We start from the raw sequence: 19,584 nt of genomic DNA, 5'->3' as shown, positions 1-19,584 counted from the left end.
TTAATATTAGCTTATGTTTTGTTACGGTTTTGCAGACTTTCTCAACCAGTTTGATCCGATTCTGAGCTAGAATGAGTCATTAAGGGGTTTCTGGATATACTAAACATTTGATGGATGCCAAAACAGCTGATATGAGATAAGATGACCGTGGAGGCCAGTTCATTACATGTGCCATCCTTCTCTGTCCTTCTTGGCCACACATACCCAAAAGGTATCACTTTGAATCACTTGCTTGTTAAAGAACAAATTAGAATCTGAATGAGCTCAATCCAGATAACATAGTGTGCCACTGCAGAATGATTGGAATAAATGACATATAAATAAATGATAATAAATGACCACAAGCTCAGGATAGATACAATAATATCACTAGAAAAAATGTACTGCTTTTATTTGGCTAATTTTGTGCTCTTGTCTCTTTTCAGCTCAGTGAGAGTCATCAGGCTGATTCAAACTGCTCTCATTTACTGTTGTGGCAGCTTCTTCTTTTTTCTCACACATAGACATGTTCCATGTGGAGTTGATAAGAGACAGCTGGAGTGAAATAATTTCTAACTGTGCAAGTATAATAAAAGTTTTTGAACAACTGTTACACAGACCAACTTCCTTCTAGCTTCTACCTTATGTGTCTCTGACTACACAAACTATGTGGAAATAAACGGGCGAACTCTTTACACAAGAGGACCAGCTTTATCCCAAGTCAGATTTGCACACTGTTAGACCTCTGCCTTACCACCACATATTTTAAGTACAAGGGTTTCTACAGATAAAAACATGCATGTGCTATGGATCCTCAGTGTGACACATTGGAGTCAACCTTTAATGGAAGAAGTGGAAAGTAAAACTCTTGGCTCTTTCAAAGGCAGAGCACATAGCCACCGGCACAGATGTGTAGATGACACCTGGTCAACTGGTCAGAAGACACAAAGGATAATAGTTTTCTGTTTCTGGACTGTGCTGTGCAATGGAAGTCTCAACACTGAAGTTTACTGGAAGCCCGCAAACACAGACCAGTACCTACTCTTTGACTTCCACCACCCTCTGCAACCAAACTTGGGGTGATCAGAACCCTTCAATTACAAACAGAACAACATTGTCATCTCTTATGTAGCATCCCAGGGCACTTCAGACTCAGCCGCACCTTCAGACAATAACTGGTTTGTCCCAAGGACGAAACTCCCAAACACAAACTAAACAACATAGTCCATGCTGTACAGTGCAGCTGCAGCTCCAGTGCAGGCTGGAGCAAGTTCATGAACGCAGGGCACAACATAATAGAGTCACCTCAACAGAACAAGACTCAGCTGTACATCTCTATCTAAAGGACAAAGGTCACTCTTTCGAGGATGCCAATGTTCACATTTTGGACAGAGAAGACAGATGGTTTGGAAGAAGAGTGAAAGCAGCTATTTCCACTGTGAATGACCATTTTTTAACAGAGGGGGTGGCTTATGACACCAACTGTCTTCCACCTACAATGTTGTCTTGAGATCCCTTCCCAGGCACCTCAAACCCCGACTTACACGTTGCATCGGGTGATCTCGGTAGGTCATATAATAGGGTGAGGCAAGGTCCCAGAGTGGTTTCACCCAAAACCATTGGTGATAATGACCCACACCTTTTTTCAAACCTTGGCTCATGTTTTGAGACACATGATTAATAGTGGGTCAATGACCCTCTTAAGGGACAACTCTTAAATACCTGGGACTCTCCACCATTTGATTTTAGAACTGAAGAAGCCTCTTGGATGAGAGATGAAGTCCAGTCGCTTTATTTTAAAGCTCCTTAGATTGGCTAAAGGTTACCAATATCCAATCCACCTTTTAGGGTCAGTATTGGACTAATATCTGGTCCAGAATGTTGTGTTATGTCTCAAAAATCCAGCGAGAGTTCAGTTGCTCTTGTCAAAATATTGCACTCTGGAGTTTAGACGCTGGTAGTGGCAGCAAGCCTTGTTCAAGTAGTTGAGTTGTTGCTGTGCACCAACCTTGGTACATTACAGTTAATTGTCTCAAAAATATTGAGAAGACTAGAAATTTTACCAGTAGACTACTGACTTGACCCAGTTGTAACTGGAATGACCTAATTGAGATGGTTAAAAGTGTGCAAGTTTAATGTGTTTAGTATTATCCCAGTCGGTAAAAACAGCATCGGTAAATCTATATGAACAAATAGGTGTGTCCAATCTGATACTTTATGCTAATTTATCCGAAGCACATTCATGTCAGTTTCACTGATATAAATATATCAGCTAGATATGTAAAATAAAACAGAAGCAGGGTGTTTGGCTGCCAGTCTGTTTGTTACATCACCACAGATTTCCCATGCTGTCAACCTCAATGCTTACATCATTATTCTAGTCCAATCATCTCCTTGCCTGCCTTTTTAAGCCAATCAGCCACCACTCTGAATGGTTTTATTTTGTGCTCTCTGTCATTCTCCGTTTCAGACGCTCATTCCTACAACCAACTTCCTCCCCACCTCTACCTCGCCCAAGTGACTCGGAGATCCACTTTAGTCTTAATCTTCATCTCCACCACTACCAGCATCTAGACTCTGGGATGCCCTGTCCTAAATCCTGTCACCACTGGAATTCTGTTCCGCCATGATGGGTCATCGGAATGTAATTGCCAAATACATTGATTCATTTCTCTGTCTCAATAAAGCATGTTCAGCTCTTCCAAATTATCTCTGCTCATTTAAATAATGTAAATTACAAGACAAACACAATGAAGCAGTCTATAATCCCAACTACTCCCAACTTTCTTGAGACCTCAGGTACAAGAGATACAAGATGTGTGTGTGTAAAATGTACCTTTTGCCAATACCCCTAGGAATCAGTGTAAATATTGTCATCACTGCTCCTGCCAAAACCACAACCAAGACCACCATCATTTTGGCCAGCACTCTAAAAATGTAGGATTGCTTAATCAGATCAGGCTGTTATGCTAGGCTCCACTGATCCCATCTGTCACGAATTCATCCTTGGATCCACCATGCTGTTTCAAGCCCCACAACAGCTCTTTAAGAAAACCACTCAATCTGTTCTCTGAGCTATTTTTTCCTAGGAAGAAAATGTGGAAAAGGAAGCACAACGAAAAGGTTTCCAAACATAAAGCAATATTTTCACTTAGATTTGGAAAATGGGCAGCCTGACCTCACTGATTTGTGATCCCACCCTGCTGTGTCCTACTACCTGTATCCGCTACCTCCACCTCCATAGATGGATCTGGCAGTAGATCAGAGGGGTTTGGTGTTGCCTGAGTCACCATTTACTTGGCACTTGTGGGCTCTTATCCTCATGATGCCAACTGCTCCTAACAGTGTCTCAGTGGCTCAATACCAGTCTATCCTTGATCCACTCATCCCCAGTGGGCCAAATGAAACTGGATAAGAAGCTCAGAAAGCAAATGAAAGAGAGAGAACCTAAATATTCCCGTATGCAGTGGCACAGGGGTCACTAGTTAACAAGTTGAAGATGGCAGATATGGCAGTACAGAAGGAAAATGTTAGCCCCCTATTTCATTTTTAAGATAAAACATATTTGATCCCAGTTTTGTTTTGTTTTTTTTATCATGTAGCAGATTAAGGGGGAAACTTCCAGTTTATCTATTTATTATACAAACATCAAGTTCATTTTCATATAAGGATTTTATCCAACAGCCAATTAAATGTGTATTCATGAATGGATTAGTAGGTATGCGCAGTTGCAGGCCTATATATTTCTGTCAGTCTGACATATGTCTAATGCAGTTATTTCAATTTAAACATGAATAAAAATGATATTAGTCTTTGCAGTTGCTAGCATCCCATCCCATGCCGGTTCATGAAGAGATTCAGACATCCATCTACTCGTCATTTTAATTAACAGTGTCATGTTGTGTGTTATTAATTTTAAATAAATAAATAAAAATGTTAAGTGGCAGTCTAATACTGAAAAAATTGGTTTGCTGCCTGAAGGCAACAGCATGCCATAAATGGTCAAAAGCCTTGTTTAAAAGGAAATCATCGCCATTTTCTGAAAACAAAATTCTAGTTTGCATTCTCCCAAAGCATGCTAGCCAACTAAAACTTTATTTGAAGATAAAAAGAAAGTCAGCACAGCAAATGTGAGTCACTGTGACTGAAACCGAAAGGTAAAACACAGGGCTATACCTAGGTTAAAAAAAACATGACATGGAGTTGTCACAGATCTATTCTTTGACACGGAACTCCTGCGTAGTGTAAAAAACACCAAAGCTGGTCTGGTTAGCACTAAAGATATTGTGAAAATCAGAAAGAACAAGCTTCCCAAGGATTACTTCTAATCCAAGTATTCTCTGCGAATGCTAATGTGCCAGCTTGAGGCACAAAGAACTAGAATTCCCTGCAGGCTACCATTTATTAAAAGCCTTTGTGGCAGTATAAAAAAAGGAATGTATGAGAGCCACAAGCAATAACATTAGCATTTGTTAAATAGTCAGGGCAGTGCACATTGATGTGGTAGGACAACCTAAAAGCCACTGATGAATACCTGACATTAGGTCACCAGAGGTCATGGCTTGTTTGGATCATGCTGTCTCTCAAAGGCTTGACCCAAACTCACTGATGATCACAACATAAACTCTCACAAAATGCAAAACACATGCTCTCTCTATCAGACAAGGATGACAATCTGACCACAATGTCACAAAACTACTAAATCCAATTATATGCAATTATCCAGTGTGGACTAAAGGAAAGACCTTTATCTGGCCAGAGGTGAAGGAAAACTGGAAAAGCAAGCAGGTTCCTGAATGAGACGTTCCTCTGGCCATGAACTTCTTTAAAAAACCTGTGTGACCTATATGTGTGTAGAATATTCTCAGTGGTTTAAACATTGCAATATTTTTTCTTATGCGTTCATTCTTTACATTCAGCAAAATAAATGCATTCAAAGACAGTTTCAAAAGAAAAAGTACATGTAAATATAATCCAAACAAGTTTGACAAAATGTTTAGTGTTTTCAATAAACTGAGTAAAAATACAATACTGTTGTTAATGTAATGTGTTTATTTAAAGTCAAGTTAAAAATTTGATGGGATATATGAATTTTAATATAGACTACAAAGAAAAAAGTGTCTCAAAAATAACCCATATTAGACTCATTGAGATGAATCAATTTCCATATAAGCTCTCATAATTAAAACTAATTGCACAGTTAAAGAAGGCACCTGAAACTGGGATAAAGATTGATACCAGCTATGGTGGAATGGATCTGCTTTGGGAAAAGAGTCAGGCAGCCAAATCAATAACTGTTTGAGTATTTCATCAGTGTGAGTAACAAAAGCATATAATTAGAGCTGCCTCAGAAATACCAAAATCAATCAAGGAGTGTTTTTTCCCCCCTTTTTTGCTCAGGCTTATCACTGACAATTCAACCTTTTTCTCTGTTGTTTCTAGTTAACAAGGTAGTAGTGGTGCCTTCCCTGCATTCAAATTCCCCCCGGATATGACATCCGTGCAAAGACTGTGGTTTGTTTGCATTCGTCTCCTATACTGCGTCCGTTCTCCTTACTCTTTCCTCACCTCAAGTATCTCTCAGCACCTGTACGTTTATTGAAAGCACAGAACCTCTGGGGAGGAGGTGAAGAGTGATCAGTATCATCTCCACTTCATTGCTATGATCAACGTTGCCTCTTGGGGCTCCAACCAACAAATCTGGGTACTCAGCACTTCAGAACAGGCGCCATCTGCCGCTACCATCCCCGAGGCAGGGCGGCAAGCAGCAGCTCAACGTTGCTGCTGTGGTATATGACTGCATGTTTGTGAGCATATCAGCTTGAGTTACTAGGTATGGTTTTACATGTTAATGAGCATCTGTGGCTTACAGGAAGCACACATATTAAAATTTTCACACAGTTCTCGAGTAGCACGTTTCTGTATGTGTGTATGTATATTTGAGTTGTACCTTGAGCACATGTGCTACAATTTATACTATAATATGATAGAAACTAAGAAGGAGCCCCATGCTGCTCTTACATGCGTGGGTGTTGCAGTCTGAACCAGCATTAAATCAGTTTTACACTGATACTGAAACCAGTATTTAAACAGATCTACTCATACTTAAGCATTTACAATGAGGAGACTAGCATCAGTGTGGCAACCAGAGACCAGCCAATGTCAATGAAGTTCAGCAATGACACGCAAAATAACAGAGACAAACCCATTTCAACTTTGAGGCAAACAACTAAAGTGGCTACCAATAGCAGCAAAAGGTCCTGTTGACTGACAAATGACAGGGTGGAAAATGTACAAGGTGTGCCCTATGCAACCAACCATTTCCTGAGCCGGAAATGTCCTCTAACCACCAACAGTCAGCAACTAAGTAATGGGTGTCAAGGAAACTGCTTTATATGCAGTTGGGGCTGTAGCATCTCAATGTAAAAAAAAAATGAATGAACTTTAATTTAAACGTTCAAAGGTATTGCATAACTGTTGGCAACAATGTCAGTAAACACTACAAGGTTTACATTTCTATATACAGTAAATATTGCACAAGCTACAAAGAAACTTGCAGAATGATACCGAGACTCACTTTAGATTCTAGACATGGAGGTCTCTGTGTCCTTTTTTTTTTTAATAAGGAATGGACAATATGCATGTGTGTCTGGGAATGTGTGCATGTGTGTGGCTTCCTCTTCTTATCTCTTTCTACCAGGCCACTCTGCCGACATACACTCCAAAGAGCCCCTAGTTGTCATTCATGGCAACACACAGCCTGGAAAAATGTCACCATGAGGGGAAGGTGAGAGACAAAGCGAGAGAAATACACGCAGAGAGAAAGCGGCAAGTGGCGAGGGTCTGAAGCCCAACAAACAGCCACGCTACCTTGGTGGGGTTCCATTATCTTTTCTGCTATACCTCATCCTCCCTGCAGCACCTCCCTGCATACACACATATGCATTACTTTAGGGTTATGTGGTGTGTGAAACAGCACTTAGAACATGAAAAAGGATTTCTAAATACAGTGCTATAGCAACCAACAGTGAAAGAATGCTTAGTCTAAGGCTCTTGGTAAAGTTGCAAAGGCAGAAACTCTCCCTCCTTGTAATTACGGGACACTGGATTAAAAAACAGAACTTTTTGGACATATTGAGAATGCATGAAAACACAATTACCAAATATGAAAGGTCAAAGGTCAAAGAATATTTTACAACAATCAATTGTACACATAGTAATAATATCTGAGGAGTGAGGTTCATTTATTGCAACAGTAGAAAATGTACTTTAAACGATAACATTTTTCCTAAATAGAGCAAATTAAAGATGTAGCGCACACAAAACCTTGAAAAAAAGACAAAGAGATAACTGCTTCTGTTCTATAGTGATTTTTCAACCATGAAGATAACCTTTAACATACAGAACCATCCCCTAGCCCAGAGGCTGCTTTTTGATCTCTACCTGATAGATTATTGATCAGCTACAAACAGTAAAGAGAATGAAAGGTTTTTGGTCTTTCAATAGTTCTGTGGAGGGATTTAAATTCATAATGCTTGCCAATTATGTTTCTTTCTGAAAGAGTAAAAATTAAAAACCATTCTGTACAGTGTACCAGTAGTGGCCACTTTATTAGTTACACCTCTTCAACTCCTTGTTAACACAAATGTGTAATCAGGAAATCACATGACAGCAACTCAATGCATTTAGGTACATGATCTAGACGACCTGCTGAAACTCAAACTGAGCATCAGAACTGACAAGAAAGATGACTTGAGTGACTTTGAGCATGGCATGACTGTTGGTGCCATATGGAATATTTTGGAAACAGCTAGTCTATTTCTGTAGAATCATATCAGACAGTGGTTTGAAAAAAAAATCCAGTTAATAGCAGGTCTTTGGGTAAAAACACCTTGATGTCAGAGGTCAGACAGCCAGACTGCTTTAAGCTGTTTGGAAGGCAACAGTAAATGAAAATAACCACTTCCAACCAAGGTCTGCAGATGAGTGTCTTTGAATGGAAAACATGTTGAATATGTTGAAGCAGATGCATTATAGCAGAAGAGATCAGAAAACAAAAACAATTCACATGGGTTCACCAAAACTGGACAACAGAAGATTAGAAAAGTGTTGCCTGGTCTGCTGTGACATTTGGATAACAGGGTCAGAATTTGTTGTCAACACCATGAAAGTATCCATCCCGTCTTATATCAATGGATTGGGGTGGTGGTGGTTTTACAAAGATAGATGTACCAACTGAACATTGCTTAAATGCCACATTTATTGTTGCTGGCCATATCTATTCGTTCATGAATCACTCAATCCAATAGAAAATCTTGTGCAGCTGACAGATCTGCAGCAACTGTGATGCTGTTATGTCAATACAGACCAAAATTTTTGAACCAGGTGCTGTATTACCAAGATGTGTGTTTGTGTGCTTGTGAATTTTCAAGCATATACTGGGAGACAGACACTATCTCTACTTTTAAGATTAGGCTTAAAATTTTCCTTTTTGCTAAATCATATAGTTAGGGCTGGATCAGGTGTCCCTGAATCCTCCCTTAGTTATACTGCAATAGGTGTAGGCTGCTGGGGGATTCCCATGATGCACTGAGTATTTCTTCTTCAGTCACATTTCTTACTCAGTATGTCTTAGACCTCTCTGCACTGAATCTTACTTGTTATTAATCTCTGGCTCTCTTCCACCAAGGTTTCTTCCTTTTAAAAGGGAGTTTTTCCTTCCCACTGTCGCCAAAGTGCTTGCTCAAGAAAAAACAGTTATTATTGCATTACTTTCCAAACAGCCCAAAGATTCTTTTTAAGCTTTTGAAATTAAGGTTGGAAGTTATGCCATCTTATCCTGTTTAAATACAGTATTCAATTCAGTAATATAGTCTGAATCCTTGCAAACCTCTTTGTGAACCCATTTCTTTTTTAATTTCAACTTTTTAAAGTTACTGTTATTCCACCTAACTTAAACTTTAAAGATTTATCAGTTATGAGTAGCCGTCTGCATTCAGTTTTGTTTTCAGTAACTGAAAAGCATGCTCTGTTCTGCTCCTGAAATGGGGTGACTAGCTTGGCCATGTTGATAGTTGATTCAACAGTTGATTGATAGTAAATGACAAAATGACAACCACTGCTGATTGTGTAACCACTTACAATTCGAGAGAAGTAAAATTCAGGCTGTGGCATAGGCACTGGCTCAGAATCGACTGACAATCCACAACACAAACAACATAATTTAGTGTGTAGGTGACATCACACGTGACAAGCTATGACGGAACTGATTACAGGGAAGCTTCCAGTACCCTCCATGATGGTACTGCACCAGTGTCATCTGTCTGTGTGGGTTCCCTCAAGGTGCTCTGTAAGGGTGATGAGGTTAATTGTTGATGTGAATTTGAGTGTGAATGGTCATTTGTTAATATACGTTAGCCCTGTGATGGGTTGGAAATGTGTGCAGGTCGTACCCTGCCTCTTTCCCTGTGACAACCAGCATAGGCTCCAGCCCCTCCACAACAAATTGAATAAGTAAAAAAAATGAATGGAAAATAAAAACTTATTTAATTTTAGAAAGTCTCCAGTGCGCTGCTATATTTCCATCTTCCCGTTGAGACCACCAGAGGAACGCTCATAGATTATACTTCCTCAAAATGCTGAATTATAATCCTTAAATACTGACTTTTTGATGAGGATCAATTTTACAGTCTGAGACAGGAAAGTATTCCAATTGATGGTCAGGACTGCTCAGTGCATCATTAAGCTTTCAGCAGTACATGATATTTATGACAAATGCAGGCTGACTAGGAGACTAAACATCTAAAAAAATTGCCTCTAATCCCTCCAAAGAGCTATTTTTACCATTGCCCTCAGGATGGAGATCTCAGAACCAATTTCTCAGATCTAGGACCGCCAGGTTTAGAAGCATATTTTCTTCCCAGTGTGAACTACTCTCTGCTGTTAGTGACTGTGTTGGCACAGTGGTGCAATGATTTGCACTGTTGCGTCAAAGCAAGAAGAACCTGGGTTCGACTCCATTAGCCTTTATGCACTGAATTTGCATGCTCTTCCATGCCTGTGCAGATTCCCTCCAGGTACTCTGGCTTCCTCCCATAGTCCATAGACATATTTGTTAGGTCAATTGATGGTTCTAAATTGGTTCTGAATAAAAGCATGAATGGTTGCTTATCGCTCTGTGTTACCTGTGGGACTGCTGAGCTGTCCAGGCTGTACCTTGCCTTTGGCCCCTACGATGCCTCAATTAACTAAGCGGTTGTTGGTGACTTTTAAGTAGTGCACATTCCTACATGTTTTCACCACAGATGGATGATACTCATACACTTTCAACAGGCTTACTGCAATATAAAAGCAGGTATCTGCAACGTTAGCCACAATTTACACTGGTTTCACACAGTGTTTCTTAAAAAAAAAAAAAATAGCATGAAAAATGCTATCTGAGACATTACCACAGTCTGCTGAGCATCACCCTCAGGCTGGCGCTTACTCAGCCAACTCAGATTTAAACTTGAATCTAGTATATGTATATGATCAGAGCTGAGAAGACTCGTTCTAGGGTTTGCCTCTTTACATTTCTGTGAGACAAATACAAAAGTAGTATAGCGTACCATATTGATATTTACCACGTATTTATCTACGAGATTCAAGCCAAATAGCATTTGTGTGATTACCATCTTGTGGCAGCTGACAGCTCGTTTGGTGACAACACACAGTGATGTGTGGATGGCATCATAAATAATGAGTGCCATCCATTCTAACTGTCAGGACGAGCAGCCTCTCATAACAGGACAAGAAGGTACAAAGAACACAAACATATGCTCGCACACAATGGCAGTGATTTATAACCCTTTTACCTTCCACGTGCAGGTATATGGGCAAAGACCAATAGAAACACACTCACACAAGACAGACACACACACACACCTATGCAGGCACACACTTCTACAGTGCAGATCACATAAATAATAAACAATATTGAAAACCACACAGAAAAAAACGCACACCTGCATAAGACTATAGGCTTTATCTTTTTAGCTCATCACACAGCTGTCATTTCATCATTTTTCTTGTCAAGAAATATTCAGTAAAACATCTTTTCAAGAGTTGCTGCGTTTTGCAATATAAATAATATAAATAAAGAGTAAAATAATTGCTACGTTTGGTTTTAGAAGAACTAAAAAAAACTGATATGCACATTTGCACATCCATTATTTGTGAATGTATATTTTGAACACATTTCATTACTTTTATCATGGCTCCTTGAAAGCCCTTCAGCTGCTGGAATAGATTGAAACATCCCATGTTTATCACTGATTTCACTTGATGGACAGTTCCATTAGAATCCATCATAATCCCTGATGTATGCTAGTACGTCTCTGGATGTGTGACAGTAACCTACCATCTGTTTACTCAAGCAGTCGTTAATAAGGAGTTTCACTCATATAGGTAAAGACAGTTTAATGGTAGCACTTTTCTGCAAAATGCACATCACAAAATAACCATCATCCATCGATACACTTCAATTGATTGTCCTTATCTAACTAGTTGTCTCAAACACTGTCCCACTTGTGAGCATGTACGTGCACTCAACAAATGTAACTGCTGCAAGCACATGCTTATAGGATACTATAGTAAGAATTTCACTTAAAACGAAGTGCTTTCATGCATATTAAAATTCCACTAACTGCAGCAATTATTGCTTGCATTTTTGTAATTGTATTTCTGGGGGTTGATTTAAATGAGCAAAGTCTTTGATTTAAAATTAAATGAACAATTTAACTCTTAATGACACAACAAAAAGAGCCGAGAAAGCACCAAGATAATGATTTGAATCCATGTGATAGGTTTATGAGGAGTTTTCAGGAATATAACAGTATTTCGAAATTCCAAGATGCGAAAAAGAGGCTTTGTTAGAATGATGTTCTAAGGGGTACCATACATCCTTATATACTGTATTTTTGTGTTGTGTGGCAACTGTACAGTTGTCCAAACTATTTGTACCACAAAAAGCCTTTTGCCCTTTGTACAGTTATCATCTAGTCATCGATTATACTTGCACATTAGTTCCAGTTTACACATGGATAATGCTTACACCTTTTTTTGTTTTATGTGATTAAAGTAGTGAGTAATGACAGTAAATCTAAAAATAATTAAGTGGTGCCAAAACAGCATGAATGACACTCATCTTGGAGACTAGCGATGATCAGAGTGACTGGCAGCAGCTCATCAAACGAGGCTAATTTTTTCGGCTGTGATCCATTGAATTAATATTAGATTCATATTACAGTTAAGCTGCCTTCCTATAGTTCCATCTCATCACATAACCAACAACTGCAATAGGGACATGCGTGGGCGTACACTTGCATAGATATGCATGTTTATCTGTGTACCTCTTCTCTCGTTGACTGTGGCTTTACGTGTGGGAAGCAGCTACAATGGTTCAATGTCTAAAAAAAAAAGAGAGAACATAGAAATGGGGTAGTTCTGTCTATTTGTATGATTTTTCTAACATTTTAGGCATTTAGAGAAAGCTAGTTTAACTCCTCTCAACTTTTTTAACCAGATTGTGTGTGTGTTTGGCTGTTCAGCTTGCATTCATCCACTTACATCCAGTAATTACAGAATGCTAAATCATTAATCGCCATATGTGAAGAAGATTCTGATATGGGCTGCTGGTATAGCCATTTTTTCTTCTGCTCAAAGTAAAAATAAACTCCCTGGTATGTGTTTGTGTGTCAAAATGAAATGCAAGAACATTCTAGAACTATTACTCTAGAAATATTTAACCATGTATAGCAATTAAAAGTGTTAAACGCTATGATCACTTAAGTATCTAGAACAAATCCGCTTGACTACCAAACATTATAGTGATCAATATTGACTAGATTTTAATTAACACTATCACTTCACTCGTCTTGATTATTTTAAACTGTGAATCTAAATCACTGGGAGGAAAACTTGTGTGTGGAGAAATTGGATGTGTTTCCTACACTCACTGAAATGGCAGCACAGGTGCTTTTATAATGTTATGATCCCCCAACCACACTTATGATCACTCTTATCTCAGTTAGGTTAGATTAAACGGATTCTAATTTGTTCATTGTTAGATTCTTTTTCTTATATTGTGGCTTTTTGCAGGTGCAAAGCACAAGCACTATGCAGTGGAAGCATTTTATCCACCTTTAGTCTTTGGACTGCAAGAAGAGAAGAAGCTGAAGTACCCAGAGGAAGCCCACTCCAGGCTTCCTGGAACCTCGGCAATTTAACCTGGAATAAACAGTGTCAAGTCCCCCTTGACCTCACACCAGTGTAGATTAAATTAGACGCAGGCATGGCAGGTACAGTTTCAAGATTCCCATTCTATCGTCCGATAACGATATAAATCACAAAAATTTAACATTTTCTGTAAATTCTATGAATCTCGGGCAGCTCGACTTGCGGGAAGTGTTTCCAGCTGCGCGTCATGTAGCTGGAGTCGAGTGTTTTAACTGATGCATGAAACTATACATTTTTAGACATAAGTTGTAACAGCCGCTGTTTTCTTTGTGAGTATTTATTACAATGCGTGCTGCGGGGAAAAGCCTGTTCTAACGTTTGAGTCTAAGGTTTATTTTTTAGCACCTGGCGGCTCTTTTTTACTTCTCATCCGTAAATAATCTGCTCTTTCACGTGATTCAGTTTATTTTGAAAAGTCTCAACAGGATCTTGAGCTTTATTGTGAAAGGTTTATGTGGAACATAAACAAGCGGACACGCGGTGGTGTTACCGTCGTTGTTGCTAACCACAACGCATAAAAACAGGCTTGTTCATCTGTAGTGTGGTTATATAAAATATAAGAGAAAGAAAGAACTTTAAGAAATTAATATAGCCACTACAGTGACCATCAAAATAATGAAAAAATATTGCCATAAACAGCTTATTTTGCGACACCACGAAACAAACGATAGCGTAAAATGAAACGATAGATGTTTTTATATCGTCATCCGATATATATCGTTATATCAACAGCCCTACCTAACACCACATTTTCCATCATTTGACCCACACAGGTGGATCTGAATTTAACTGATTTTGACCTGGAACAGCCTTAGTGTACAGACATTTGTAGTTCTTGTACAAAGAATGAATTTTTGTACCACTTTTATAGTCACTCATTAATGCAAGGACAGGCACAGTCATTACTTTGCATATTTTTATCAGCTCAGAATAAAACGTATACGCTACATCCTTCTAAAGCTTACTGTCAATAATCAGCTCTCCTGCACTGACACATTTAGATTACATTACTGTAATACTCACTGTTTAAATAAATCATATCTATATAAATCTTTAGCCACATAAACGATGATCAATCATTTTTAGTGCTGTAATTGACGGAACCAAAACATTAGTGACGTAGATGTGAATTGTGGACAGACAGATGAATGTATGCCTCCCCATGACATAAGCTCATCAGCCCTTCAGCTGGATGAACTAAAAATGTCTGTCACAGTTGGGATCATGTTGTACATGACGTGAATATCTGTGTGAATATGAGCCTGAAATGACTACGACTCTAAAACTGGACTGAATGAATTCTAAAATGAGTTTTAAATTAAGGCTGCAGACAGCCTGGATTTTGGTATTTCATGCTGAAAAACGTTCACATGTTGAATTCGTTTTTTTAAAAGTTGCCGATGAACATTTTAGATGTGCAACAGAACGTAGCTTGAACCTGAAAATTGTCAACACTGAAAACCACCTAACTGACTTTAATGGGTCTGAATAATATCACAGGCCCAGTAGTACACTGTGTCTTATCTGCTTGAAACATATTTTTATGCTCAGTTTTAGTCGTCTACATTTTTTCTCTTCCAGGTTATGACTGAGATTACATTAGATTAGGTTTAAAGATCAAATTTAACCTATTAATGAAAATCTAAGTTGGGTAAATGACAACTGGCTGACTGAATAAAATTACTCTCTTCTCCTCTCCTATTTTTAAAATAATGTTAACACTGATATTCCATGGTCCATTGGAATAAAATGGGGTCTCTCCTCTTCATTTACCCATAACTTTGCTGAATACTGGTATTATAACTCACTCAATGAATCTGACTATATTAAGTCTAATTATTCTCTCTGGACCTGAAAACTCAAAGTTGCCTATTTTAGAATTCATCCTCTCAGAAAGAATGAATGAACAAGATTGCATGTAAGAGCTGGGAACTCAGAGAGTTTTGCAACTGACCCTGTTGCATATGTAGTTCCTTTCTCAAGGTCCAAGATATAAGGAGGAAAATATTTGAATACAGATGCAATTTACTGCAAACTGATATGTAATGATTAAAAAAAGGTGACTTACTTTTTGATAGTGAAATGAACTGACTGTACGTGTTTTTAGAAAACAGCTCAACATTTATAAATCACCTTTTTTTATGTTTTTCCCCTTTTAGTAAATCTGGCCCAAAGTCTTTAGTATCTAGAAGCTCCAGTGTTGAAATTAGTCATCCGGCATATAATTTTACACGCATCTAAATGAAAGATTTTTTCAACATCAAATGACTGACGCATTCCTGCTGACAGCAGCCTACCTGTTCAGTCCCTAAATTTTATTTAACACAGTGAATGCTTCTGCGCAACTTTCTCAAATGACATTTTCTTAGACAAGTTTTAAGTAATTGTTTGTTGATGGGAAAAAATTGAAAATTAAATCAGTTACACCAGGGAATCTGGCCAACAGAGAATTATGTAGAGGTAGAAATGATTGGCATTTCGGTCATTTTGCACTGACACTTAATTTTGTATTCATAGTATTACAATTTAATACAGGTCAAAACCATTTAACCCTAGCAAGTTGTGTCCAAGTACTTGGTATGAGACTACACTGAGGGCTACAACTGTGCCATGCATGTATGACTTTATTTTTTATTTTTTTAGTAAATGCCATTATATATGACAGTGAAATCTTAATCTTACTGTTTTCCATTCAGATATGTCCAGAGCATCATGTGTAATATGAATAACATGCCTTTTTTTTAGAAGCACACACTGCATTCTCATGTTTCAGCTCTTTTCTTATCGGACTGTCAGATATCCCATCGATGATACAAGGGTAAGGCAAACAAAATCAGTGGTCAGACACTTTTAGCCACTGTGTGAACAAAGCATAGTTTTCCCTAATGATGGTTCCTCTCAAGCTACATGCTGTCAGGGCAGGCCTGAAGCAGGCAGGGAAGCGATAAGATAAGAAACTGTTTATACAGCAAAGGCAGAATAAATCCCAAAGTAAGGACCTTACTGTGGCCCTGTGTCAGACTGCCAAGATGGTCTGATTTTTGTCAAGGTGTGGGAGTGTTATTACCCTGCTGTGGGTTGCAGTTCACCCCACAAACCAAATACAGCCTCTCTCATCAAGGCTTATCCTCTTCTGTTCCCATCACTTTCATAGCAAGCGTGTTAAGGGGTGTCCTTACCTGTACGTCTGTGGAAAAAACCTCTCCAATGTTCTGCCAGCCCCGCTCTATTCTGTATTTCAATGCTTTAAGAGTCTTGGTCAGATAAAAGAGAAAACTGGGTTGGATGTCAAGGTTGCAAATGTGTGGGTACATTGAAGAAAATGTCTGGCCTCATTGCAATCGACATGCCCTTAATAGATCTAAAAAATGTAGCTACATTCACTCAGGAAGGCTGTTGAATAACCAAACGAATATGGATGAGTTTTTGCCTTTGCGTTGCAATCAAAAGGATACAGCACTGCATATGTCAATTTGAAAATTGGAATCAGTCAGACTTGGCGCAGACACTGTGGGTGTCTCTTACTCTTACAGACATGGAAACATTAGAGGAAGCCACTTCAACAATAAACGCTTTAAAGACACAAAAGAGAATACATGAATTAATTTTCTAACAATTTGATTCAAAGACTAAGTGTGGGCTGATCACAGCCACATAATGAATATTCACATCATTTAAATCAATTGCAATTTTGGGGCTTTTAGGAGGATCTCTTCTCTGTTCTGACCTATAGGTTTGTGCACATATGACATTACTTTTTGTGAGCGTAAGAGATTTTTGACATGTAGAGGTTAGGTGAAGGAGCACTGGGCAATAACTGCCATAATCAAGCCACAGACCTAAATCAGCAAGGACTGAAGTGGGTTTGATTTTAAAAGCACTGGCTAATTGGGTGGCGCTGTCACTTGGTGTTCGCTCGCTCTGCGGTAGAGTATCACTTCCTGTTCCTGCTCAAACACAGTGGTGTTTCTGAGTAGCTTATTTGCTTAGCAATTTAATTAACAACTTTTAAATACATTCTTCTTTCATAGTATAATCTTCACGTGCTTCATCCGAAGCACACTTTCTGTGTACTCACTACCTAATTTATAGCCAAAGTATTCACTCACTGTCTCTGTACTGTTTCGCTAGCTTAGCTTAGCTCATAGCCGACTCGTTAGCACCATGGCTACTTCACCTGTCCCTCCTGCACTTTCTTGCTCATTGTGTCAGATGTTTAGTTACTCCTCGGCCTCCTTTAGCAGTAATGATATCTGTAACAAATGTAGCATATTTGCAGCTCTGGAGGCCAGGATTACTGAATTGGAGACTCGGCTTCGCACCCTTCATTCACCCGTAGCTAGCCAGGCCCCTGTAGCTGGTGCAGCCGAAGATAGCGTAGGCCCCGCTAGCTGTTCCCCGGCAGACCCCAAGCAGCTGGGGAAAGAGGGCGGCTGGGTCACGGTGAGGAGGAAGCATAGTCCTAAACAGAAGCCCCAGGTACACCACCAACCCGTTCATGTGTCTAACCGTTTTTCCCCACTCGGTGACACACCCGCCGGGGGTCAAACTCTGGTAATTGGTGATTCTGTTCTCAGACGTGTGAAGCTAGAGACACCGGCAACCATAGTCAATTGTCTTCCAGGGGCCAGAGCAGGCGACATTGAAGGAAATTTAAAACTGCTGGCTAAGGGTAAACGTAAATTCAGTAAAATCATAATTCACGTCGGCAGTAATGACACCCGGTTACGCCAATCGGAGGTCACTAAAATCAATATTGAATCGATGTGCAACTTTGCTAAAACAATGTCGGACTCTGTAGTTTTCTCTGGTCCCCTCCCCAATCAGACCAGGAGTGACATGTTTAGCCGCATGTTCTCCTTAAATTGCTGGCTGTCTGAGTGGTGTCCCAGAAACGATGTGGGCTTCATAGATAATTGGCAAACCTTCTGGAGGAAACCTGGTCTTGTTAGGAGAGACGGCATCCATCCCACTTTGGATGGAGCAGCTCTCATTTCTAGAAATATGGACAAATTTATTAAACCCCCCAAAATATGACTATCCAGAGTTGGGACCAGGAAGCAGAGTTGCAGTCTTACACGCCTCTCTGCAGCTTCTCTCCTCCTGCTACCCCCCCAAAAACCCATCTCCATAGAGACTGTGTCAGCTTCCAAAAAGACAAAAAACAAACTAAAAACCAGCAACAAACAACTTAAACATAAACAATCAAAAAGAAAGAACAATACAGTATCCACATCTGAACCAAAGAGTAAAACAGTGAAATGTGGATTATTAAATATTAGGTCTCTCTCCTCCAAGTCTCTGTTAGTACATGACTTAATAATTGATCAACAAATCGATTTACTCTGCCTTACAGAAACCTGGTTGCAGCAGGATGATTATGTTAGTTTAAATGAATCAACACCCCCGAGTCATTCTAACTACCAGAAACCTCGAAGCACAGGCCGAGGGGGCGGTGTGGCAGCAATTTTTCACACCAGCCTATTAATTAATGAAAGACCAAGACAGACTTTTAATTCATTTGAAAGCCTGATGCTTAACATTGTCCACCCCAGCTGTGAAACTCAGAAACCAGTCTTACTTGTTATCATCTATCGTCCACCTGGGCCTTACACAGAGTTTCTGTCTGATTTCTCAGACTTTATATCTAATTTAGTTCTGAGCTCAAATAAAATAATTATTGTGGGTGATTTTAACATCCATGTAGATGCTAAAAATGACAGCCTCAACATGGCATTTAGTCTGTTATTAGACTCAATTGGCTTCTCTCAAAATGTAAAAGAACCCACCCACCACTTTAATCACACTCTAGATCTTGTTTTAACATATGGCATAGAAACTGAACATTTAACAGTGTTTCCTGAAAACCCTCTCCTGTCTGATCATTTCCTGATAACATTTACATTTACAATAATTGATTACACAGCGGTGGAGAGTAGATTTTATCAAAGTAGATGTCTTTCTGAAAGCGCTGTAACTAAGTTTAAGAATATAATCCACCCACTGTTATCATCTTCAATGCCCTGTACCAACACAGAGCAGAGCAGCTATCTGAACGCTACCCCAACAGAGGTCGATTATCTTGTTAATAATTTCACCTCCTCACTACGTACGACTCTGGATACTGTAGCTCCAGTGAAAACTAAGGTCTCTAATCAGAAGTACCTGACTCCGTGGTATAATTCTCAAACACGTACCCTAAAGCAGATGACTCGTAATCTGGAGAGGAAATGGCGTGTCACAAATTTAGAGGATCATCATTTAGCCTGGAGAAATAGTTTGCTGCTTTATAAGAAAGCCCTCCGCAAAGCCAGAACATCTTACTATTCA

At 39.2% G+C, this 19,584-nt stretch overlaps 1 protein-coding gene across 7 annotated transcripts in view; it reads right to left on the bottom strand.

The window, feature by feature from the left end:
* nrxn2b (neurexin 2b) overlaps positions 1–19,584 on the bottom strand; it is a 687,330-nt gene that overhangs the window by 516,936 nt on the left and 150,810 nt on the right. The gene's annotated exons all lie outside the window — the stretch shown is intronic.

This window comes from Perissodus microlepis, chromosome 3 (assembly GCF_051167445.1).
Source record: "Perissodus microlepis isolate ML-2025 ecotype Zambia chromosome 3, ASM5116744v1, whole genome shotgun sequence".
NCBI classification, from domain to species: domain Eukaryota; kingdom Metazoa; phylum Chordata; class Actinopteri; order Cichliformes; family Cichlidae; genus Perissodus; species Perissodus microlepis.
The sequence above is the reverse complement of the archived record's forward strand: the minus strand, read 5'-3'. Positions and strand labels throughout refer to the sequence as shown.